The 26,502-nt window shown below is 34.0% G+C and overlaps 1 protein-coding gene across 2 annotated transcripts in view; it reads left to right on the plus strand.

Moving 5' to 3' along the window:
- Nucleotides 1–26,502, plus strand: part of CADM2 (cell adhesion molecule 2) — a 464,221-nt gene that overhangs the window by 213,268 nt on the left and 224,451 nt on the right. The window lies entirely within an intron of this gene.

Raw genomic sequence — 26,502 nt, forward strand, 5'->3', positions numbered from 1 at the left:
TCCTAATTATAATGAATTTATTTTCTGAGATGATTCAAATTATTCGTTTTGATTACCAAACTGCTGCTGCTTGTATTTAAACATGTTAAATATTAAATACTTTAGTTTGCAAGTCATAAACACTAAAGATAACCTATGTCAACTTTTTAATAAAATAAACAGCTTCAATTCTGTTTCAAAAATCATTTTATGCTTTCTCTTAACCATTATCTTCTCTCTAGATATCATATTCTTATAATTGCCTTGTGTGTAGATTAACTACTTTTCCTCACTCCAGGTAATATACATATTTTTTTTTATTAACCTTAGCTTAGTATATTTAGAAGATGCTGTATGATTTTGGAAAGTTTTGTGATTTTATTCTTATGAATGGTCTTGAAAGTAAGAATTGTAGAAACGATACCCATAATAAATTTAAGTAAGTCCATGTTTCAAAATAAAGAACTGAAATGAAAAAGATGTGTTTACTTCAAGTTGAGTTAGACTTCCTTAATTAACTGGACTCCTAACTGGATGATAGATTTTGATTAAAACTTTTTTTTAGAGAAGTAATGAAATTCATAAAATTCATTCAAGCAAACAACTGAAAGTATACATTGAATTTCTAAGACTTCATCCATTATTATAAACATTGGGAGGAAAAGGGAGTTCGTGAACTATAATAAAAGTATGGAGCTGTTGCTATAGATAAATTTACATCATATAGAATATAAATATTTATATATTGGCTGTTCAACATGGTCTCAATACCTGGACTTCTTATGAATCTGTATAGGTAACAGCAAGATAATTTGAAAGCAGTTCCATTTTAATGGTTAAAGTATAGTTGTATTAGTCCAATAAGTCTGCCCATTTGCCCTAAAATAGGAATTCACTGTATTATTTTTACCTTGCTATAGTTTTCCCTCTTTGATACACTCTAGATTTAAAATGACTTGTTTATTTATTTAAAATTTTAATATGTAATGAAAGACTGATTAAAAATTTATTGACTCAACAAATAATTTTTAATGTTTTCTTCATCAAAGGTGTTAGAGTTGGTGAACAAACAGATAAAACCCCTGCCCTTAGAGGACATACAATCTAGTAAGGGGCAGAAGATAAACCCATGATTAATTATATTTTAGAATACATTGGTAGGGGACAAGTGTTCTATATCTCAATAGATAAATAGATGCATAGATAGTTGATAAATACTTACAAAAAGAGAGAGAGAGAGAAATTTTAAGAAACTGGCTCAAGTGATTGTGGACGCTAGCAAGTCTGAAATAGGCAAGGCAGACCAGCTGACTAGAGACGCAGGGAAAAATCAGTATTGCAGCTCAAGTCTGGAGGCAGTCTGAGACAAAATCCCTCTTCCAGGGATCTCAAATGTATTCCCTTAATGCTTCAACTGATTGAACAAGGGCACAGCAGGATAATCTGCTTCACTCAAAGTGTACTGACTTAAATTAATCTCATCCAAATATACCTTCCCAGCAGCATCCAGACTGACATATGACCAAATATTGGGGTACTGTGGCCTAATTAATTGGTTGGCATATAAAGTTAAGCATAACAGAGGGTCAGGCTAGCATTTCTGTAGACCTGCATTACTTAGAAAGAGCTTTTATTTATTGTTTTATTTTGCCATTTGAAAGACAAGTACAGCAGGTATCACCAATGGCTACATTGTCATAGAAGCATATGGGAGGATGGGGTTAAATGCCCCACAGTAATGTGAGATTTTAAAGTTAGTATGATGATTTAAACCTTGTGATTCAAATATTGGCCAGACTTAAAGCCAAAGTGGTGACTCCATAATTAAGTTTTGATTAGAATATTACGTAATCACTCAAGTTTAATGTGGACTTTTAGTCACAGAGATTTCTTCTTCTTTTTTTTTTTTTGGTACATGAAGAATATTTTAAAGAATCTGAAAATGAATTTTGAAATGTTTGCTAAACACTCACTATAGTAGTATTAATGTAATTTTAATCCCTATTAGTACTGTTGGTTATGTAATGCTTCTGATTAAGGACTTTTTTTTATCCCATTTAGAAAATTTTAAAGATATTTTGTGAGACTATAAAATATATCTTTGCAGTTTTAAAACATATGAGTAATATCTATATTTATTTATATTTAATTTATTTAGATTATCTTTATATCTTTATTTATATTTAATATGATACTTTAAAGTTTTTTTTAAAAGAAAGGATATTTAAGAATAAAAATTGGATTTTATGAATTAATTAATTACTTTAAAATTTTATAAATATAACCCCCATAAACTAACCTGTATTTCAGGTGTATGAATAGGAATGAAAGTTATATAAGTAAAAATGAAGCTTGAAGACTACCTTTGATTTCACTGGTTCCTAGTAAAAAATATATCTAAGTTTTATCATGCTAATATTCTGTAAGGCTTATATTTTGACTTTAAGTTTACTAGTGCTTTTGGGGTAGTGAAGGCACATCTCCTAAAAAGTTAAAAAAAAAAAAACGTGTTAATGTTTACTTTTCTTTGCTCCTTTATGGTGTTTGGAAGAGTTTGTTGTTTTTTGAACCAAGTGATCTCTGTTTCTTTCTAAAGAATGAAGTCACCTTGGGGCACCTGGGTGACTCAGTCCTTTGAGTTTCCCATTCTTGGTTTTGGCTCAGGTCATGATCACAGCCTCTGCAGGGAGTCTGCTTGAGCTTCTGTCTCTCTCTGTTCATCTGTCTGCCCCCATTCCCCTCTCGCTCTCATGCTCTAAAATAAATAATTTTTTTGTTGTTTTTTAAAGAATAAAATCCCGTTAGTTAAAAAAAAATACATAAGAGTCACACACAGAAATTTAACAACCTTTTTTTGTTTTTAGTATTAATTGATTACAGTATTTGCAAATAAATATTTAAACGTGTATGCCCAAACACAAGGCGACATCAATTTTAAGGAAATTTCTCCCTTCCCAATGATGCAAAGCAAGAGAAAATGTTTTGGGGGACAAAATCATTTAGAGATGCTCATGGAACAATTAAATATATAGTTATAATATTTAATTCCTTGATTTGAGTATATTTGTGTATTTAAGCTAATACAAAAACATATATTCACTTAGAGATACTGCTTTTCCATCCTAGCATTTAATGAAATAATCTTACTTAGCAGCACTTTTTCAAAGTGTAGGATACTATCAATGAGAAATTTGTTCCAGGTAACAACTATGAATTTTTATGACAGTAGAACAATTTTTTTGTTGTTCATTCATCCTGCAGGAGTGTAATAATGATCTGCACTATGCAACAACTAATTGTACGGCTTTTCAAGCAGATCTTTGAGACTCATGTTTACAGTGACATCTACAATTGTGAGGTCAAATCCTCAGGCACAAAAACAAAATCTATACAAAATGCCTTTGCCTTCTCTCTCCGTGATTCCATAAGTTATCCTTTATAGAACATCTAAAACCAGAATTGATTCAGGGTATTTCAAGCTAATGCGTCTTAGAATCCTGTTGAAAAAAAAAAAAATAGCAACTTGTAATACAAGATTTAAAAAGACTTGGAAATAAGGCAGCCCCTCTTTTCTGAGGGATAATTATGTTGGGAAAAATCCATCATGCCATGTTTGGGATATTTAGGAACATATTCATCTTACTGTTATAAAATAGCAAAATATCTGATCATTTGAATCGCTACAGTATGCACTTACTTTATTTCGTTTTTTACCAATTGTTAAAACAGCTTAGAATTACGTTGAAAAAAGACTGTGTGTGTGTGTGTGTGTGTGTGTGTGTGTGTGTGTAGTATAGCCAATTTCTGGTTTTGATATTAGACTGCTTGTAACTCTAACTCTATTATGGTTTTAATAGTCTTTTGCAACAGGGGCTCCTGAGTGGCACAGTGGGTTAAGAGTCCAACTCTTGATTTCTGTTCAGGTCATGATCTCAGGGTTGTGGGATCCAGGCCCAAGACAGGCTCTGTGCACAGCAGGGATTCTGCTTGATATTCTCTCTCTCACCATCAGCCCCTCCCCCCTCAAATAAATGAATAAATCGTTTAAAAAAATAGTCTGTTGCAACAGAATAACCAGAAGTTTTGAATTTAAAAAACAAAAACAAAAACAAAAAACCTTTCATGAATGGCAATTTAACATGTCTATTCCTTCACCAGTCAGTCATTGGTTCAGTTCTTATGTGATGTCCTAGTGGGAGGGATCCTTGACAGTGATGTCCATCAAATGCAAGTGTTTGAAAATGAAAGCGTTTTTTTGAAGATGCCACAGTACAGTTCCCCCTCCCCCCCACAATCTTTTTGTCTGCCTTTACCAGCCTCGCCTCAATCCTAGACTTATCTCGAGCAAACAAATATGCCATATGGTGCCAGAGCCTAAGTGTGGAAGCTAAGTGTGAGTTAGCATGACTAGAGTAACACACACTTGCTGTGCAAGTGACAACCACTCAGGAGAACAATAGAGAAAACGAGTGATTGTCTGTATCACTGATTGTGCCAGCTTCTACAGGTGGCTGCTACCTTTAAATAAAGGTTCTGTCCTTAATTCTGTTCTTGCCTCTTATTTGTGGGAGCTTTCAGAACAATCTTTCAAGGGTATACACTATTACAGTGTTTTAATTGTGTCTCAAATGATTTTAAAATGCAGCTGAGGTTGAAAAGCTTTGGGTTAAGCAAGTCAATTTTCACAAGAGTTCTGTATACCTAAATTTAGGTTTTTGTACTGACATCAGTTATCGAGAAGGAAGGGAGAAAAGGAAGCAGAGCCAATGGCTCAGAAGAATGGGACAGGTGCTTCTCATCAACATTGCCACTGCCAATCTGAGTTTCAAGACCGATTCTGAGAAGGCTTTCATACTACCTGAGTCCTTCCTGCCTGTGAGGGTTGAACAAAGAATTCAGAATGGTGGCCCATTGATCCAGCTGGAATTGGAGAAACCTTTCCTGTTTACTTTTGATTATTCACTAAAGAAAAGCATGCTTTAAGTGGGCAGTTGGTGATCAGCTGAAGGAGAATTAAGCTTCAGCCCTCTCCTAGGAGTCTTTGGGAGGGAAGTCAAATGTGAATATTTAGGAATCTCTTCTCAAGGCTGAGGGGTGGGGCTGGCTAAAGTGAAACTGATATTGTAAGATTTCTCATTCATATAAAATAAAGAGGAAGGCGTGAATTTGGCAATAAAAATCCGGCTCTGGCTACTGTGAGCACACTCAATGTGATCCATAGCTTCCTCACATGGAGAATTAAGGATCAAACTCTCAAGGAATTTACCCACAAGACATTCAACTAATGAGTGGTAATGAAGGAATTGAGGTGTGGCCTCTGTGTTAGTTTTAACCAGAATGCCAGAAAACAAAGGCATCTGACAGGAGGTCAGCTTAAGTATACCCCAGGTGGTCTCTGCCACTGATATCAGCAGCTGCCTTTTAAGTAAAGAGCAGCAGCTCCTTTCAAAATGTTGAAGATGTACATAGAGTAACACAGAGGGATGCATTTATAGTCAGCACTGCCCAAGAGAATTTTCCATGACAATGACAGTGTTCTATATCTGTGCAGAACAAAATTATGTAGCCAGCAGTCACATGTGAATATTTAAATTAAAGTTAAATGAATAAATAAAAAATTATATAAAATAATATAAAATAAAGATATAAATGGAATAAAATAAAATAACTAAAAAACAAAATAATATAAATAAAAATTATATAAAAATAAATAAATAAAAATTAAATAAAATCAAAATTTACTTTCTCAGTCACACTGGCCACATTTCAAGTACTCAATAGACACGTGTGGCTAGTGGTTACTATTTCGTAAAGCACAGTTCTAGATGTTGATTCACTCCTTAGATGTCGTAATAGACCTTGTCCAATTCCAGCCTTGACTAATAGAATATCTATTTTCCAACTGAGAAAACTCTAGGTCACTATAAATACATGCATTGACTAGAAAATAAATGACATTTTGCTGTTTAAATTGCATAGCTTAATTTTTTTTAGAGATTTTACTTATTGATTTGGCAGAGAAAGAGAGAGAACAGAGGCAGGGGGAGTGGCAGACAGAGAGAGAGGGAGAAGCAACCTTCCTGCAGGGCAGGGAGCCCACGAGGGGCTCTTTTTCTATACCCACTCTGTTCCAAATGCTTACCTACTACTATTTATAACAGATATGGTGAGATTTGTGTGCAGGAGCTTAACCTACTAAGCTACCCAGGCGCCCCTAAGTTACATGGCTTTAGTGGTGACATTGTAGCATCGGAGACAGGAGTCAGATCTGACGTCTATTCCTGCCTCTGACAACAACTAGCAGAGTAAAAAAGGAGTCTCATCAACACCTGACCAAATCAGATGTTCCGGTGGTTGGATCACAATTGCGGTTTTAATAATTTCCCTGTCTACTTTCTGTGCATCCGAAAACCAAAAATCATTAACCTATGACTTAAATATTCAAATACAATTCCATTTAATTTCTGCATAGTTGCTATATGAAAACTTTTTCTATAACACTTAAAACCCTGCAAATCTAAATAGAAAATAAAAATTAAGAGGATAGACATTACAGGTTCTTATGGGTCAGAGGGACCTAGAATAGACATAACTAACTAATTCACTTGTTATGCCTCTCTTCTCTTTCTTTTTACACAAATCTCACCACATTTGTTATAAATGGTAGTAGGTAAGCATTTGGAATAGGGAGGGTATACAGAGACAGAGAAAATAGGGAATAGAGTTCATTGAAACACCACAGGAATGCTGTGTGGCATTTGGAATAGAAATAAAAGAAATCAATTAGATCATTGCATCCATTTCTCTGCAGGTATGGGAGAAAAAAAAAAAACAATTGAAGAGGTACAGTCTGATCACTTAATGCTCAGGAAAAAAAAAAAAAACTTCAATTCCTTCCTATTATTGACAAAAATATACTTTGCACAAACATCTCCAAGGGTGCATAGCATATTCATTCCATAGAGATATCCCTATGTGCTTGTATTTATTTTTATGTAAAAATGCAAAATATGTAAATTTTTGTGACATTTCTCTTCACAGTAGTTTTGCTCTTTTGAATTAGGCTTGAATGATTCTCAAATATTTCCTGGAGGAAATTTCATTACTGGAGGAAAGAAAACAAAATTTTATTAAGGGTCTAACCAAAAATCACTGGTGTTAATTATCTAATTATTCTGCCAATAATTTTACATTATTACTGGGGGCAGTGGGAGACAAGGAACATGCATAAGGTGTCTTAGAACAAGGAGTGATAAAGAGAAGAAAAATGAGATGAACCTGAAATGAAGGTAAACGTTTTCCTGACTCCCTGCCAACCAGTGCCTCCTGACAGAATCCTTACCCATGACTGCTTTTAATCAATGTGACAGACTTTAAAATATTAAAAATTAACTCAGGAAGGCAGGTGTAAGTATGGCCAATATTACCCTTCTTTTTTCTTTCTTAATTTTTTAAAAATATTATATATATATATATATTTCAGTAAAGAGATGGAATTAATGATGACAACTTAAAGTTATACAATACAATTTTTCAATAACTTCAATGTTTATATTTTCTCATTGTATTCACAGCAATCCTGTATCATAGGCAGACCCATTTTATAAATAAAGAAATCAAGGAGTGCAGATTTGAATAACTTGAGTAGTAAATGACAAAGCAATGATGAGACTTAGTTTTCTTACAATGCGCCTAATTTACTTTATGCTGAATCATTCTGGTAAGGACTTCATTTTATAGTGTTTTGGATTTTTGTTTGTTTGTTTTTCAATTTTCCTGTGAAAATCATCACTTCTTTTTGGTCTTTACTCCAAAGTCATTTTTTCGGAAATAGATCTGAGTACACTTTATTTTATATTTCAACTCCCATCATGTTATAGTCGTTTCATATACATCAGCAGATTTCTTAGTAAATTCATGCATATTAAATGAGTCTGAATCAAGTTACCATTAAGAATTATACCCTTGAATTAATAAAGAATGAACACACTATTTACAGATATTTCTAGACATAATTAAAGGAGCAAGTCAATGTGATTTCGCACCTAGGAGCTAGCAACAGTAGGAAACTATCCTATCCTTGGCCCTGAAAAGGGGACAGAAAAGCAAAAGCTACAAGTGTAGAAGGAGGCTTCTGGTTAGAAGCTCTGACTGGTTGGGAAAGGGGTGTCTATGGAAATATGTCAGTTGAATTCTCTTTCCTCCTACCTTCTGATTTCTTGACAGTACATTCCATTGTCTGAAGCCAAATGGAAACCACAGGTCAAAGGATTCTGGGTAGTCTATTCTCCCAGAGCAAAGATCTGGGGAAAAAAAAAAATCTAGAAGGATAAGCAGGAAGTAACCAGCACAACTTACATGCATATACAAAAATTTCTCCCTATCCAATTATTTTCAGTGAAGATAATTTCTACAGAAACCTTGCATCACTCTGCTCACAATGACCTTAAGTAGAATTGTTTCTTTTGGGGAGATATAAGTCACAATGCTATGTTTAAAACATATTAATCTTTCAATGTTATATTTCTCAAATTTAATATATATATTAAATTGTGTGCTAATAGATTTTGTGAAGAAATAATTTCCTTTCACTTAATCTTCTAATGATAAAGCCGTTATGGGAAATTTTCATTAAGTATCAGCAAAATCTTTAGTTATACATAATATACATTCTTAATCTGTTTATTTTAGTGTAGTTTAAGTCTAGCAATTTCATGAAATATAGATAACCATATACACTATAAATTTTATTTGTTATATGTTTTTAGTGGTTATATGTTAAGCTATAACAGCATCAGGATTTGGAACTTTGACATTCAAAACCACATATGTATGCCTGAATGTTTTCAGCAAGTGTTAATTTTTTGATATTTAAAAATTCAGCATATTTTTCATACTTGATATGATATTTTAGAGAAATAAAGTTTCATTAATATTACTATTTTTGATGCATTTTATAATGCTTTTATTTAAAATAAAAGTGAAACATAATACAAATAAATCAAGTAATCGTAGGTCTCTGAAAATGAGCATGTTCCTGAGATTAACTTTCGTGTTTATCTAGTCAGTCATTGAATAAATATTTGCTAACTATCTAAAGTATGAAGTTGTTTCCAGTTATTGTAGCTCGTCGATTTTTGAGTAGTCCATTCCAGGTTAAATAGAACTGCTTGAAAGTAAGCTTGTCCTGGTTAAAATTAGATTCCCTTTATCTTCTAATTATTTATGTTTCTGGACATATATTTTATATCAGCATGTTGATAAGATATAGAGAGTCAGTACATAGTCAGAAATTGTTAAAGTGATTTTAAACCACCTGAAGAAAAACATTTTTTCTCTCAGAAGTAAAAATGGATGATGGCTAGAATCAGCCTTGGTGGATAGTCAACACCATTGTGTCATCTCTTTCCATCTCCCAAAACAATTTTAAAAATGCAAATAATGACCAACCAGGTTTTGGGGAATTATATTTTGTGATATTAAAGATCCTCAATTTGGAGAATTAATAGTCATTACAGAAAGCAGGTTGCACAAAGTAAATGTTAATCTACATGTCCAAGCAAATTTAATATTTAAAAGATTTCCAAGTGACCATTTCAGTTCAATTATATGAAATACTTCTGTGTCCCAGGAATTATGCCGACCATCGGAATTACTAATATGACATGAATTTTGACATCAAGAAGCAAGTTTTCATGTATCACTCAGGTGGTACTGGCCTCATGGAATAAATTTGGAAGCTTTCCTTCCTTCCTTAAATGTTTGGTAGAATTCACCTGTGAAGCCATCTGGTCCTGGACTTTAGTTTGTGGGGAGTTTTTGATTGCTGATTGAATTTCTTTTTTTTTTTTTCTTTTTTAAGATTTTATTTATTTATTTGACAGACAGAGATCACAAGTAGGCAGAGAGGCAGGCAGAGAGAGAGAGAATAAGGGAAGCATGCTCCCCACTGAGCAGAGAGCCTGATGAGGGACCCTGGAATCATGACCTGAGTCGAAGGCAGAGGCTTTAACCCACTGAGCCACAGGCGCCCTGATTACTGATTCAATTTCATTGCTAATAATTGGTCTCTTCAGATTTGCTATTTCTTCCTGATTCAATTTTGGAAGGTCACATGTTTCTAGGAAATTTATTCATTTCTTCTAAGTTGTCCAATTTATTATAGTTAAAAATGTTAATGAATATAATTTACCATTCAATTTATTTACTTGTGTTTTTTAAAATTAATTTTGGATATTTCCTGTATTTATAAAAACTGAGTGTTTTTCCTTCCCCACACCTCTTCAAGTAACATTTCTCCACAATCAAAAAAAAAAAAAAACAATTTAGAAACAGCTTTTCCTGAATAAATATTTTTAATGTATTGTTTTATAATGTGTGAGTGTGAAAAGTTCTAAATTAGTATAGGCACTCTATTTTCCTTAGCTTATTATTTCTTCAGCCCCAGCAGGCTCTTGCAAACAGCAGTAAATGAGCATTTTTGCAGCACTGTGAAGTGTAGGAGGCAGTGTTATTTTAGTACCTAAGTGTGGGTGTTTGTAAGAATTAATTCTCCTGGTCATGTCTATCTACATTGAGATTAGCAAGTATACTGAAGTACAAATGGAAAGTGGGGAGGGGAAATGCAGAATGATTGGTTTGTATGCTCTGTAGTACTCACAGTGACTTTTTAGAAAGAATGGCAGTAGTACCAATCTAGACATACTTCATTACATTTCCTTTCAAAGCCCCTTCAAGTACATACAGCTCACCCTTCTTTGATGCTAAAAATTTGCATGCCACAAAAATTGAATGGCCTGTTTCCTAATAGTGAATTGTGATAAAAACATCTTCTAGGGACCAGTAACTATGGTATCCTATGAAAATGATAATTGTTTATTATTCACTTATCTTTTGTAGCTTAAAATCCTACCTCATGAACTTTTGCAAACATTATAGAAGAGCTGGTTGGTTGGGATTTATACAGTTGATAGTCGGGGTAGCTGAGTTTAAATTCCAGTTGCATCACGGATTTGCCTGTGATTGTGAGCCAACCTTGACCAATCACATAAAGCAATTTCAGTTTCAGCCAATATGTCTCTGGAGTCCATTGTGTTGTGAAGTGTCCCTTACTGCTCTGTCCAGGTTTGCAGGCTGGAACTCTTCTTAGAGTATTTTTGAGATTTTTGATATGTTGGAAAACAAAATGATACAACATAAAAAAAAAAAGTCTACCATTGAAATCTTAAGCAATTTCAGTCTAACAGAAATTTGAGATCATATTCTCTTTAGACCAAAAGTGGCTGTGAATGGGTATATACCTAAAAAGCCCTTTTCATAAAGCAGAAGTGTATTTTAATGATGATATCCAGCCTCACTCTTTCCTGGGTGCTATAACAATGTTGAAGATGAAATACAATGAAGTTTTCTCATACGGAGGCTGAGTTCCTATTCTAAAGACTTCAGGGAAAGGGACCTGCATTAGGGAGAGAGAACTTTTATGTTGAGTGTATGCTCTGTGGTGCAAGATTTTCATAAAAGATGTTAAGGCTCTCCCCCGTGAAGAACTGCCAATGAGATTATATGACAAAGAGTGCCACAGAGTGAGAATGGAAGCCAGTCCTAGTACCCCAGCACTTGCAGCTACTTTTATCAATTATTATTTGTTGACCTCTTCTATATATTAACCCAGTATCTATTAAGTCAACTGTACATTTCTATTTTGTTTATTCTCTCCTCAGAAAATACTCTCTTATTGTTCTAATAGTGTTTTGAACTTATTTTGGGTTTCTCATTATACTACCCTGAATTGTCTCTAAGTAATTGTGATTCTGTTTTCAAATAGCCATAGCTCTACTTTAATTTCCTGCCTTAGCACATGAGCTGTGGTAAACATTTTTTTTAAATAGAAGAATAAAGAAATGTTCAGTATTTGAAGAGCTACTTCCCTAACAGAAAATAGAGCTAAGGAAATAGAAATAATATATTTGGAAGATATTGGAGCAAGGAATTGATTGACTGGGCTTGTGATGTAATCAGGCAACCAGATGTCAATTTCTAGTTTTCAAACCAGGAACAAAGTAATCTGATTATGAGTAGCCATACAACTAACTATATTATTAATCTACTACTACCTATGTATGTCAGAGGAGGCATGACAAAAGATATTAATTATAATTCTCAGTTTCTGAGGGGATCCTAAGATTATAGATTCAAAATAATTAGTAGATGTTTCACTTACTCTATCTTTACAGTTTAATGCAGTTTAAAGTATCAAACAACTACAGATAATAGAAAGAAGGAGAGCTGGATTTTGTTGTTACTACTACATGCACAGGGAGTTGAATTGTCCTTTCTGCAACTTTCAGACTAAGGTTCTAAGTGTGGAGCTCCAACAGTGACCACAACAAACAAACTAACTTTATTCATGGAGTTCAATCAGTACTTCTCAAATCATCTGTGGTGAGAAACATTTGTCTTTTGGATAAAAAAAAGATGAAAAAATATAATATGCAAGTCCCAACTTTTATTATTTTCAAAAGAAAAGAATTATCATATACATTCATTGAGTATGGGTATATTAGGAATAATACTGAGAATTATTAATATACTTGTAATTTTTTGTTATTCTAAAATCAGAACTAAACAAAAAGTTACAAAATAAATACAACTGTTCATATTTAAAACCTATATGCATACTTTGAATGAACATCATATATATCAATTGTTTAAATTTTAATGTGACATGAGCTTGCTTCCTGCTTGTTAATTTATCTAATCTCTTTGGATTGACTAGCATTTCCTGCAGGGAATTATGTATAATCTAAACTATTTTCATGCCTTATATTAATAGCAGTCATAGTAGAGTCATTAATAATACTATTATTATTACTATACTATATATATATAGTACTATATATATACATATATATACTATATATATATATGTATACATACTATACATAGCAGTCATTAATAATACTATTAATAAATAGTATTAATAAATAGTAGAGAAATTAATCTCAGACAAGTATGTTAACAGGATGGAAAAAGAGTTTTTGAAGCAATTTCAGCAGTCTTAAGATATTCATTTTAAACTTTATCCAAATAAGGCAAGTTTTCCTGCATTTTCAAAATTCACTTCAATCCTTCATTAGTATCCAGTTCCAGTATTTATCCTATAAGATTATAATTAGATACATTTTGATGAAAAATGTTGACTTCAGTACCCATGAGTTTCTGTCTTTTTGATGGAATATTCAATTCAAAATGTCCTATCAGTATTGTAAAATAGTCAATAATAACTTTTTGCAAATGTCAAAATGATCACATATTTTACTAATAATTGTACATAATGTATGGGTCATATCACTAATAATTGTTCTTAACAGGAAGCTCTGTTCTTCCAAGCTTCTAACTTTTCTACTTTGCTCTTCAATCTTACCTACTATTGCAAAACATGTTGCATTCCTTCCTTGAAAGAAGTATTAAGATCACTGAAGACAAAAAATATATCAGACAAGGGGTGCCTGGGTGCTCAGTCAGTTAAGCAGCTTCCCTCACCTAAGGTCATGATCCTTGGGTCCTGGGATTAAGCACAGTATCGGGCTCTCTGCTCAGCTGCGAGTCTGCTTCTTCCTCTCCTCCCTCTCCCTCTAACTTCCCCCATATTCTCTCTCTCAAAGAAATAAAATCTTCAAAAAATATATATCATACAAATAAGGAAGACTGTCTAACATATTTAAAATTTGGGAATGAGCTGTTTTTTTTTTTCTTCAAAAATTCTCAACAGACGTTTTTACATCTATAACCTTTGTACATCAGTATACTGTAGAGCTGTTTATACTTAATCTCTGTGTATCATAAGAAAAGAAAATAATCTTTCATTTAATACATTAGCTTTAACATAATTCACTACATTACCAAGAACCCTGATATTCAGCTGCCATTTTTTACTATATAGCAAGACTTTGTTGATGAAGAGAGCAGTACATTGGTTTATGGTCTGCATTACTTCCTTAATTCGAGTGCTCTAAAATGTTTCTCTGCCCTTATAGCTTCCCCAGCTATTTCTATAAAAAACTTGTGCCACATACCAAATTTGTTGAGATAGATCACACATTTGAAAGTCATAGCAATGTCAAATTACTATAAAAGTTTCTAAGCATTTATTCTTGACTTCTGTAGTTATCTGTTTGCAGGTAAGTAATAAATAGTTTGTAACTGGCACTTTGAGAAGCACTGTTGTGGATGAAGTGGAGATAATTGCAGAGGCATGGTTAAGATTACCAATAATCCTGAAAGAGTGCCTATCAAATAGTAGGCATTTGACTTAAAAGAACTATTAAATGGCATTATACAATTGCATTCTATTTTAAGCAAACCTATAGTTGTAGGAGGGGATTAATAAAACAATATGTGACCTTAAAAATTTAGACATTCTTTTTTTTTTAAGATCTTATTTATTTATTTATTTATTTAGAGTGGGAGCATGCATGAGTGGGAGTTAAGAGGGTGGGAAAGGGCAGAGGGAGAAGGAGAGAGAATTTCAAGCAGACTCCATGCCAAGTGCAGAGCCTAATGCAGGGCTCAATCCCATAAACCTGAGACTATGACTTGAACTGAAATCAAGAGCCCAATGCTCAACCAACTGAGCCACGCAGGTGCCCTCAAAAGGTGAACATTCTTAGGAGAAATGTATTTGTCTATCTATACCTATGAATTTATATGTAGACATATATAAAGGTATGGATATATACTTATGAGTACCTCCTGCAAGAAAAACTAATAAGATGCTAGAGAGTGGTGAGAACATAGAAAAATTATGTCAAATTAGGGAGATCAGAAAAAAAAACTCAAATTAGGAGATAGATTTTGAGATTGGTTTAAAAAGATAGGAGAGTGAGTTGGTGTAGTTTAAGACAATGCTGAAATCTCTATGATTTTTTGCTGTTGTATGCCTATCCTGGCACATTTTTCTGCCTGTAGAATGTACTGAGGAAAGAGTGGATAGTCTATTTTGGCTTGACAGTGTTTGAAAAGCATGAGCTCATATAGTACTCACAGCAGAGGTACTGTTATGTGCATTTTACATATAAGGATACTGAAGTAGGGGAAAGTTGAGTAACTTTCTCAAATTTGAAATGAGGACGATGATGCATGGATGTAACCCTAGGTAGTCTGACCTCACTTATAGCCTCTGCTCACCATTTGATTGCAATACCCTCTCCTGGGGAATAAATGGGAGATAAGGATGGAAAGGTTAGAGTGAATTTATATGGGGAACATAATGGACAGAGGGTCTTTCCAATGAAACCCAAAGTGAACACAAGGTAAGCTGTGAAGGGTAATGGCAGGAAAGAGGAAGGACTGCCCTGTCCCTGGGAGGATGATGCTGGCACTGATGTGCATGAGGAATTAGAGTCACAAGTGGGGTAGAGTCTCATTTCATCCCTCGGTTAAGTCTAAAGAATACATAGAAGGTGAAAATCAATTGTACGACTTTTTGAAAGTACCTTAAAAACCTATCTTGAATGTGAGAAGCAAGACCATCCAAAGAAAGAACAGGTATGCATCCTTCATATCTCACTTCTGGTTTGGGGTATGGGCTTGCTGAATGGAGTAGAAGTCTTTCCCTTACCAGAGAGGGCCAGGTAATCCAACTGAGAAGCAGTAAGAATCCAAACCAGTGGGGCACCTGGGTGGCTCATGCAGTTAAGCATCTGCCTTTGGTTTAGGTCATGATCACAGTGTCCTGGCATCAAGCCCCATGCTGGGCTTCTTGCTCAGCGAGGAGCTTGCTTCTCCCTCTCCCTCTGCCCCATACCCCTCTCATGTTCTTTCTCTCATTCTCTGTCTCTCTCCCTCTCTCTCTCAAGTAAATAAATAAAATCTAAAAAAAAAAAAAAAAAAAAAGAACCCAAACCAGGAAAAGAAAGCAACTGTAAGAAACACTGAGATTTTTGAGCTTATACTGATGATAAACTAGCTTGATGTATGATTGGAAGTCATGGGTAGGAGTCAGTAATGATCATTGATAACTTGGGTCTCAAACCTCTGTGAATGTGATGCCCTAAGAAGAAATGGGGCCTTTGGGAGGAGATGAGTGTGAGGAGAAAGAGTCAAATTGGTTGAAAATAGGGAGAATAATTGTTTTTTGAAGACTTTTGAAAACAAGAGTAATTTGTTTTGATAATTATGATTTATATACATGAACCCAAGTATCCTATAAACACGTACACTTCGTTTGAATGCTTGAGAACAATATAAAACAGATTAGTATTTAAAGTAAAATTGCATTGAGAATGTGTAGTCAGATTACAGCAGAAAGCACATGACACCACCAAAAGTTTCAATTAAGAGGATTTAATAAAGGTATTTTTATAACGGTGTGGAATTAAAGTTTGGGGGAACCCACAAAGACCAATGACTCAGGGACCAACAACGTGAGAAACTACTCCCCAAGCCTGAAATGACACATAACCGAAGCTGTAACCAAACATGAAGCCACTACCAGAGCCAAAAGAAAGACCCTACCTCTCCCTCCTACCTTGCAGTTTCCTGCTTTTGCCTCTCTTTTGCTGAATATAATTGTAAACTGGAGAACAGTGGTGCTGGGGAAATGAATTCCATAGGAGTCAGCTGCTCAGGCCATATAGAGTGCAAGGGGTGAAAATGGTGAAAACAGACACCAGAATGACTAATGAAATTGTTCACTGAAGCAACTTTAAAAAGGACCCTCTGTAGAATTTGGAATATGCATTTTACTAATGTTTTCTAAGTGAACATTTTCTAAACAATGTTTTTTAGAGCCACTATGTGCAAACACTTTGGAGTACAAAGTCAGGTATTAAAGCTTACTCTCAATGCTGTAAATCGTTATTAGATGTTTTCTTTACTGATAAGAAATATGGATTGTATTCAAAATGATTTAGAGTGTCAACCATTTTAATTAATAATTGCTATGTTTCACAATCCCAGTAATATATTTTTGCAAGGAAAATAATATAGCTGAGAGATTAGTATTATATCAGGACAGTATAATTACTGACCTTTTGTTTTATTGCATACTCTTATAGAAATTTAGGATAATTAAAAAAAAAACCTTGTCATTCTGATATGACTCATTTATTGTGAATTTTCTAAGTACATTATCAATCACTTTTCTTGGAGAATTATAGAGCACCAATAAATTAATCTTGGCATATTTGTAGTTATTGGCAAGCTGGACTCTACTCTTTGTATAAAGCTACCCACTGTACTATTTAATTAACAAATGCGTTTAGATTTAATCATTAGTTTGTACTATATTTCTATTAAAATAATGACAAATTTCATGTTCATATTTCAATCATTAAAAAACAATAATGGAATTAATGGCTTCCCTAACTGTAGGTCTTATTTTTTTCCCCAAATAATTTTTTTAGCATTTATTCCTTTATGACCAACATATAATAGGGATTGTTTTAATACACAGAGATTGTTAAGAGAAAGCATGAAATACTTCTTTCTCTTAATTGCAAAATTAAAAGATTCCTCCTAAAGTTACCAAATGTTAGTGAGGAAGTGAAGGATAGGGGGCAGAAATGAATAAACACTTAAAAAAAATTAAACCATAGGGAATTTCTGGAAGATTTATAACTGTATTGGCTCATTGATTACTCAGATGGCAGAAAGATATTCTCAGTGTGTGCTCTTTTATCCTAATGAAAAAGACTATTAACCCACCTCAAAATGTATATTAAAAGTTTTATTTTTGTTAAATGCAGAGCTCTGTTTAACCCATTTGGAGAATAGGTCTCTACTTGAAAATTCACAACCACTTTTGAAGAAGCACCACCGCAATTACAAATCAAGTGGAAATGAGAATTGAGATAGTAATATTCTGATTGCAAGGTAAATGTAGTCAGGAACTATTGGATTTTTTTGTGGTCTAGGAATATGCAAAAATTCTAATTTCACTAAGTTACCCAAATTGACCCCCAAATGGAAGGTCACCTAAGCAGGCTAGAAATTGCATCAAGGATGCTGGAGAGCACCATTAATACTGCCTCTTTCAATGACCTTACAGTGAGAGTATTAAGGGAATCACAGTAGGTTTCATTGAAATCATTCTTTTTATTGAATAAAATTGAACATTTAAGTAAATGAATAATCATTTTTGGACAACATAATATGAAAATGTATGATCATAAAAACTTGATAGCCCTCCAGCAGTGCTTGTGGAAATTGCAATCTCTCACAAATGTGATAGTGGGTGGTAACTCAGTAGAAAATTATAATGGCTGTCTAACTTCTAGTACATTTTATTTCTAAGAAATTTCATAAAACATGCATTTTTATTACTTTTCAGGTGCATGCAGTAATGTATATATACTGCATTGTGTAGTGGGCTGTGTAGATTCATAAAAATGCTGGGTTTTCTCTAGATCAAGAAATCTCACTTTGAGAAATTCAAGTGATTCTCAGTAAATTAGGCAAAGAGGAGGTTATTTCATGTATAGAAAGCTTAATTATTTTCAACTTGTTTTATCACTTTGGAAATACCACTTGTTTTATTGTGTAAATAAATAAATAGCAGACCAGAGACTACGAATGGAACAGCTGATCAGAGAGTTTCAGTTGAAATAGTTTAATGAGGAAAATCTTCTTGAGGCTTATTTTAATGTAAGTGTTCAGAAAGAATAGTGAATGGTTCTGTGCTGTATTTCCCCCAAATACATTTAACCATGGAAAGAAATCTCAATACATTTCTACTGGGGAATTTTATATGACTTGAGCACCAGCCATCTATAAGATAAGAAAAGAAAGTCCAAAAATAGAAGTGCCATTGTTGCCAAAGATTTCTTAGGGCAGAGGGAAAAAAAAAATCATACATTTAGGGTTTATACTTTTCCATTCGAGTTTGTTTAAAATGAGATAAATTTTTATTATATACTCAGAAGTCTTTTAATGTTCATAAATGTAATAGTATCTGTCCTTAAGAGTCATAAATCTAGGCAGAGCAAACTAAACACTATCCTATATGCAAATCAAAGATTGCCATGGGGCTTTTAATTGGTTAGAGTTTTTAATTACATGGCCTTAAGAAAACTGGCTAAAGTACAGCCAAAAAATATAAAAATTAAAAATCATCAACTAATAAGAAAGATTTGGGGACATCAACAGAAAAGTCTACTTTCTAGTTCTTAAACACATTTTATATAGTAGATTTATGGGGGATTTGTTAAAGATTGTATTTATTCATTTGAGAGGGAGAGAGAACATGAATGGAAGGGGAGAGGCAGAGGAAGAGAGAGAAGCAGACTCCCCACTGAGCAGGAAGCCTGATGTGGGGCTCCATTCCAGGACCCTTAGATCATGACCTGAGCTGAAGGTAGATGCTTAACCATTTGAGCCCCCCAGACACCCCGAGATTTGGGTTGTTGTCATACATTAAAGTCTTTCTGACCCACTCTAGTTGGGCAACTATTTTTTCTAGGAATGGGGATATATTTTTACTCATCAGTTCTCATCAGTACTTACTTTGCTTATCAGTACTAATTCAGTCATATGATCCATGTTGTGAATTTGGCTGTTATTTAAATCCCCTGAAGCAATAGAATATGATGAAGCTACTGGACAGAATCTAGTGAGGAACAGAATACTTCCAATAAGGAGCCTCATTTGCAGGATTAACTACTTCTTGCTCAGTATTCCCCATTCCTCTTAAGGGAAAAAAAGATTGGCCATGGGTATATATAGTAAGGGGATTAACACTTTCCCCAGGTAATTTCTGTATATCACACACAGTGTTTATTTTTCATAGGCAACATCTTATTTAATCTCCTCAACTTGAGGATATAGCATCCCAGAGAAGTTGAGTTATTAAGGGTTATAGAACTCATTATGGACACAGCTGAAATATAACTACCATTGACCCTTGAACTACATGAGTTTGAAATGTGCAGCTCTACTTTTACATACTTGATTCAACAAATACAGTACAGTACTGTAAATATATTTTCTCTTTCTTAAGATTTTCTTAATATTTTTTCTCTTGGTTACTTTATTGTAAGAATACACCATATAAAACATATAACTTACAAAATATGTATTACTTAACTGTTTATATTATTGGAAAGGCTTCTAATCAATAACAGGTTACCAGTAAAGTTTTGGGGGACTCAAAATTACATGTGGATTTCCATCAGCCCGGGGGTCAGTGCCCCTAACAGTCACAATGCTCAAGGGTCATCTGTATATTAGACAAAGAATTAAAATGAGCTAATTGGATACTCATACATTGTGGGTGTGTGGGAGGGTGCTTGCACACATGAGTGCTTGTGCATGAATATTGAAATTATGGGTGTGATGGACTCTTGATCCCACCAAGATGATAAAAATTAAAATTAACGACAGGTTTAACTGCTTGAAGGACATCAAAACTGTAGTGGACCAAAAAACAACTGAAAAAAGCAAAAAAGAAAAGCTTTACTTCATGGATAGCCCTTGTAGTTTTGTTAAGTGTTACATTTTTTTTCTTCATATACTTGTGATTAATGCTTTGATAGACATAGTTTGATAGCTTTTAAAAAGTTACACTTTAAAATTTGAATTGCGTGATTCGTAGCAATCATGGGAACAGTTTCTGCTTCCTTTTTTTTTTTTTTTTTTTTTCCTCCTGACATGTTGGCCTTACCCTGTTAATCACTGTTTACTTTGAGTTGTAAGGAAATAATCAAAGATTGCCTAGAAGTTGAGCTCACAGGGGCATTTTTCATTTTGGAAACTTCAAGAAGCTGTGTTAGGGATTGTAAACCTGTAGGCAAAGCAGAGCCATAGAAACTCTCTGAATTCCTCTGTAAATCACGTATTTTAGAGAATTGTAATTTTTTTTGTTTATTTATTTTGATTTTTGGTACTTTTCCTAAGGAAATTTGTGTGTTTTGTCTTTTATTACTTTTCTTAGTAAGATAATTTGCAATTTAATCCCCAAAGGGAATTTTAGAGACCTTGTTTGTACCTACAACAAACGTGTGTGTGTGTGTGTGTGTGTGTGTGTGTGTGTATCTCCTTGCTTACGAAAGACAGACTCACTGTAGACCAATTCTACTTTATCATATTTTCTCTGGTATCAAATTCTCTAGCTGGTAAATTTTCCTTTAAGTCTCTTCATGGTATTCCCCTTTTTTTCTACTGGAAGTTGTCACATTTCTAGTTAAGTTCTGGCTCTAAAGAGCTGTATATGTTTAAAAGCCCTCAGTGAAGAAAATATTTCCCTACCACTCTCATACAGGATGATATTTTAAATGTCATAATTGCCCACAAATTGTCAGTTTGAAAACGAGTTTTGGTTTTGAGACACCAAATGGAATACAAATGATGTTATTGACTTATAATGAAGGGATTAAAGCATGCTGATAGCATCTGACCTTTTGTCATCACTTATTTAAAGAGCTTTCAGGGGGAAAAGAGAAAATTCCCTTTAAAGAGTATAGTGACTTTCTAGAGAAGTGCATTTTCTCTTGGTGTAGTGAGCTGAAAATAGTCAAAGGAAAAAGGCCCAGAAGGCATGATTGTAAAAATGACCATTTGCTACTGGTCTGGATGATAATTTATTCCAGTGAAAGAAAAGAAGATATTGTGGTCACATATGGCTTCAGGTTCTGATTTTTTTCCTACCTTCTGCTGACTGCTAACCATAATTAGAAATTTTTAGAGGCAAACTGATCAAGGCCTAGAAGATCAGGCTCCTTCTTCAAGAGTCAATAGTGGAGGTCAGAATTAATTTGTTGCTTTAAAATGTGGAAATTACTCTCCGTGTTTGAGAGCAGTATGTGGCACCCCCTTAACTATATGATAAGAAGGGCCTTGAATTTCACTGTACGTGTGTGACATAAAGGATATCTATTTGGAAAGATTTAATGGGCATTGAATAGAGGGTAATAGAAACCGAATTGGAGTAATTTATGTTGTGCACCGAAGAAGATGGCCAGGGGAACTTCAAAGACAACCCCTCCCGCATGACTAAAACTGAGTAAGCATTTCAAATCTATCTTCCTTTTACATGAAACTGAATATCAGTCTATTGACTCCAGAGTTGATATCTCTAAAGATTTTGATATGAGTAAAGTGGCATTGATAAAGCCATGTTAGTGGCTGGCCAAAGTACAGTTCAGTTAACAGGCAAAATGATTTCAGGTGACTTCAAATTAGCTATTTGTGCAAGAAACTGGACTGATCATGGTTGTCATCAGAGACTGTTATCTTCCTAGCTCTAAGAATGAAGGTCTCAGTTTCCATATTGGATAGTTCCATACTTAAAAAAAAAAAAAAAAAAAAAAGAGAGAGAGAGAGAGAGAGAAGCAAAAACATAACAATCTACTATTCTCTGGGTTGGTTAATAAGGGATGTTTTATGGTCCAAGATATGCTTCAAATCATACTCACTTTAGAATACTACTCATGCTCCAAACAACACAAATTAAAATGAACACAGCTAAGTACAATATAGAATTTTACATTAGTAGAATTACATGTGCGCATCTCTGCTTCGTTCAGTGGAATGAACCAAGGCCATGAAAATAAAGGGAAAATAGCATACTGTTTAACTGAAGTATGTAATATTTTCCCACTTCTGAAGTAGAAACCCATCTAGGCATTTATAATAGTCTTTCTACTTTTGCCTAACATTCCACTAGGAAATGAAACCCAGAGACAGAGAAATTCCACAACCTCAAGGAAAAATTAATTCATCATGGCAAGTTTAAAGTTTCAGAACTGGGGTGGGGCAAAGGGAGCATGGGAAGGAAAGACACTTTTTGCACACAGTGGTTTTTGTTTTTTGTCTTGCCAAGTGTGTGTCAGTTATGTCTTATCACCATTCTCTGGAACTGACTGGTGTGCTTCAGCAATCATTTTTGAGGTTCTATACACATGAGAATCTTGGACTAGAAGAAGCTTTCTTTAAAAATACCTATGTGAACTCTGATAAACAATATACTGTTTAAAAAGGGCTCTGCTGCTCTTCTGCAGGCACATTACCTCAGAATATATTATTACCCTAGACATAACTTCTGAAATTAGCTCTACTAGAAGGTAATCATTTTAATCAAAATATACAGGCACCTTGTCTTAAGTTATATTAGGAAATTATTTAACCAAAATACTATGACAAAAGAGGACTAAAGTAAGTCATCTTTATGATAGCTAATTACCTACAGAGTTCCTTCTTCCTATAGCCCTTATACGATGTATCTTATTGGTATAAGGTACGTGAACACCAATTCACTGGTGCACTATAATTGGCACACATAATCAGATGGAACGTTTGGTCATTTAGATAAATTTTTAGTATTTTTTTTGACAACTCTATTTTGTAATCACTCATTCACATGCTCAATTTAAATTTCAAGTGGTTATCTCATTTATGGTGGCTGAGGAAGTAGTCAATGGAGTTACATGGCCAGTGTGGGAATTTAAATGTACCACCTAATAGCCATGTGAACTTGAATAAAGGACTTGCATTTTTAAATGGATACAGAAACCAAACATCTCATGGATAGGGATCAGATGCTTAATATGTAGCTTTCAGTGGAAAATAAAATGTATGGCCCCTTGTTCAAAATTCATAACCAGTTTCAGGTTGGCGACAGCAGAATATTAAACTAAACCATTCACAGTGGAGCTTCAAGCCAATCATGGAACCCTTATAAGCACAGGGCCCTAAGCAACCCAGTTTGTAATTGTCACAAAGATTAAATGAGTTTGTAGTGAAAAGAATATAGACTACGTCCTAACACACACTGAGCACTCAAAAATAAGGTTTCCATCAACTGCACTGAGCACTCAAAAATAATATTAAGAATTATTTTCTATAAAATATGTTGTTTTTCTGAAAAAAGAATTTTAACTTTTTTTAATCTAAAAATTTAAACTTTTTTTTAATCTAGAGTTTATTTTCTTTTTTCTTTTTTTTTTTTTAATTCTAAAGCTATTTTAAATGATAGCAGAATGTTGCTTCTGAAAAGCCAGGTGGTCAAATGAAGGTGTCATTCATCCCAAAAGGAGTGCAGAGTAGGGAGTGGTGAAACATAGAGCAGAACTCACTTATGGTGTATGATTTTTCCTTTGGAAGACCTTTAGAGGAGCACAACATGATCGTGGGAGGCTAGATTATAGGAAAAGTACTGTTTGGGGCAGTTGATGGAAACCCAAGTTGATACAGGTTCACAAAATAAGAATATATTGGTAACTCAGCTGTTAAAAGGATTGGAATAAAGTTAAGTCTCAGAATCAATTGTAATCTTGATCTTGAATGCCATTTAGTTTTTCTCTTTTATATCATTGTTTTTTATTCTGCTTATCGCCTTCATGTTCTCCAAATAGTGGCTGGCTTGTTGAAAATGGGGAAAAAAAAAAAAAAATCTTCCAACAATTTGTGTGTTAACATCATTTGGCTTCCAAGAACAGAGGGGAGCTTTTTTTGTTTTTCCTATTTTTGCATTGTGAAAAATGTCAATGGGAGAGTATGATGTACTGTATTCATTCACTGAACACTGCATCCCAGACTGCTAAATTATGGTGGGGTTGGAGATGGGGGCTTACGAAATACAGACATGGTCATTGAGAGCTGAACCTGTGTCCAAAATATAGCGATCCCATGTAGACTAATGGATAGGTATCTGATTTCAGAATAGGGCAATATTGTAGAAGTAGACATACTAATTAAGCTCCAAAGAGAAACTAAATCTTCTCTGAAGAGGAGAGAAATTCACAGAAACTTAAAATAGCAATTGAGTAAAAATTGGGAAAAAATGTAAGTCAGAGTTTTGCCATTATAGCATAGCATAGAAGAGGGAAAAGCACTGGGTAAACCAAGACTATGGTAGTGACATTTATCAGAAATTTCTATAAATTTATTATTAGGAACTTACTATTATTGATTAATTACTCTAACTAGCTTACTGTCAGAGACTCTCAATCTCTGCTGTACCTCAGTATCACCTGGGGGAGATTTAGAACATACAGAGGTACAAGGCTTACCCACTGAGAGTCTGATTCAATTGGTTTGGAGCATGGCTCCTGCAATAGTATTTTAAAGATGCCCCTGGTGAGTTTGATGTGCAGCCAAGATTGAAAATCACCAGGTATTTAACTAAATTACTTCCTATTGGCTCTACACAATAGTTTTATATTTGTACAATATATAAAACACCAGTCACAATTTTAAAAAGAAATGTTTTTGCTCAGTTACAATAATAGAATGGGGATTGGGGTTCTGAAGGTGACTAAGGTGACTTGTTTGGTAGAAAGGAAAATAAACAGTTATTGTCTTTAAGGGACATAAAATCTACAGCTTGGAATGGAATTGAAAGGCCCTTACAGCAAATCCACTTGGGGGTGCTTCTAAAATTTCAGATGTGTTGGACTTACCCTGACTTACTGAATCAGAATCTGTGGGGCTACAACCCAGAACATTCATTTTACCACACTCATCTTTTCAATATATGTACGTGAAAGTTTAAGAGCCATGGTCTAGTGTCACATGCCTTCTCTCTCAGGTATTATTTCTAGAAGCAAACCTAACAGCCAAGATCAAGGTACCCTAATTAGCATTGTGGCTCATCTGGCAGTGAGAACTCATTGTGTAGCATAGTGCCTGGGAGGAATAAAAATAATGGCTTTGATTTGGTTTTGTTTGATTTTTTTTTTTTTTTTTTTTTTTTTTTTTTTTTGGTCTGAGTTCCTGCATCAACCCTCTTTTTTAGTTATTGAAATAGTACTATTTCCTCTCTATTCGGTTAAAGGTGACTATTATGGATTATACCCAAATTGTTATTTTTATATACCCTATCCCTTTTGTAATATTTGCAATAATTACTGTATTGGGCTCTGTATTTTTCTCCTTTTCACTCAGTCTTATTTTAAAAAGGCTAATAATAAATAATAACAAATGATAAAAACTCATACAGTTACTAATTGTTCTTTGCCCTCTTTCTGTCTTAGCCTTGGGACCATTTCTTTCTATTAGCTATTCTGAAACCTGTGTTATGGACTCATTGAATGCACACTGAAATTGACATACTTACCTCATGAACAAAATTCAGCTTTCTAGCTAATTGACATTAACCAAGATGAAGGGAAGTCAGTCTGAAAGAGTAAAGATGATCATATCTCGAAATAGCAAATGTGGAGGTCAGGGTCGCTCATTACACAGTAAGAGGAAAACATCAGAATCTTATTTTCTTACATTACTCATTCAGGAAAAACATTGAATTTAGTCACTATCTCTCACATTAAGTAAATGGCTATGTACTCTTTACAGATCTTATGAAATGGTTCATCCAGTAAGAAAGAACCATTTTATCATTGCCATTTGAGAATTACAAGTAATTATGAGTAGTAAAAAGGGGAAAATAAAAGCATCATTTCTTGCCATCTTTTTTTACTCACGGAGACATGTTCATTAACTAAAATCAAGATTTAAAAAAAAAAGATTATACTAGGAAGTGTGTGTTTCAAATATCTCTTTATTTGTTTATAATACACCTGTGCTTTCTAT

The sequence above is a fragment of the Lontra canadensis genome, unplaced genomic scaffold, assembly GCF_010015895.1.
Source record: "Lontra canadensis isolate GAN:19392208 unplaced genomic scaffold, GSC_riverotter_1.0 scaffold80, whole genome shotgun sequence".
NCBI classification, from domain to species: Eukaryota; Metazoa; Chordata; class Mammalia; order Carnivora; family Mustelidae; genus Lontra; species Lontra canadensis.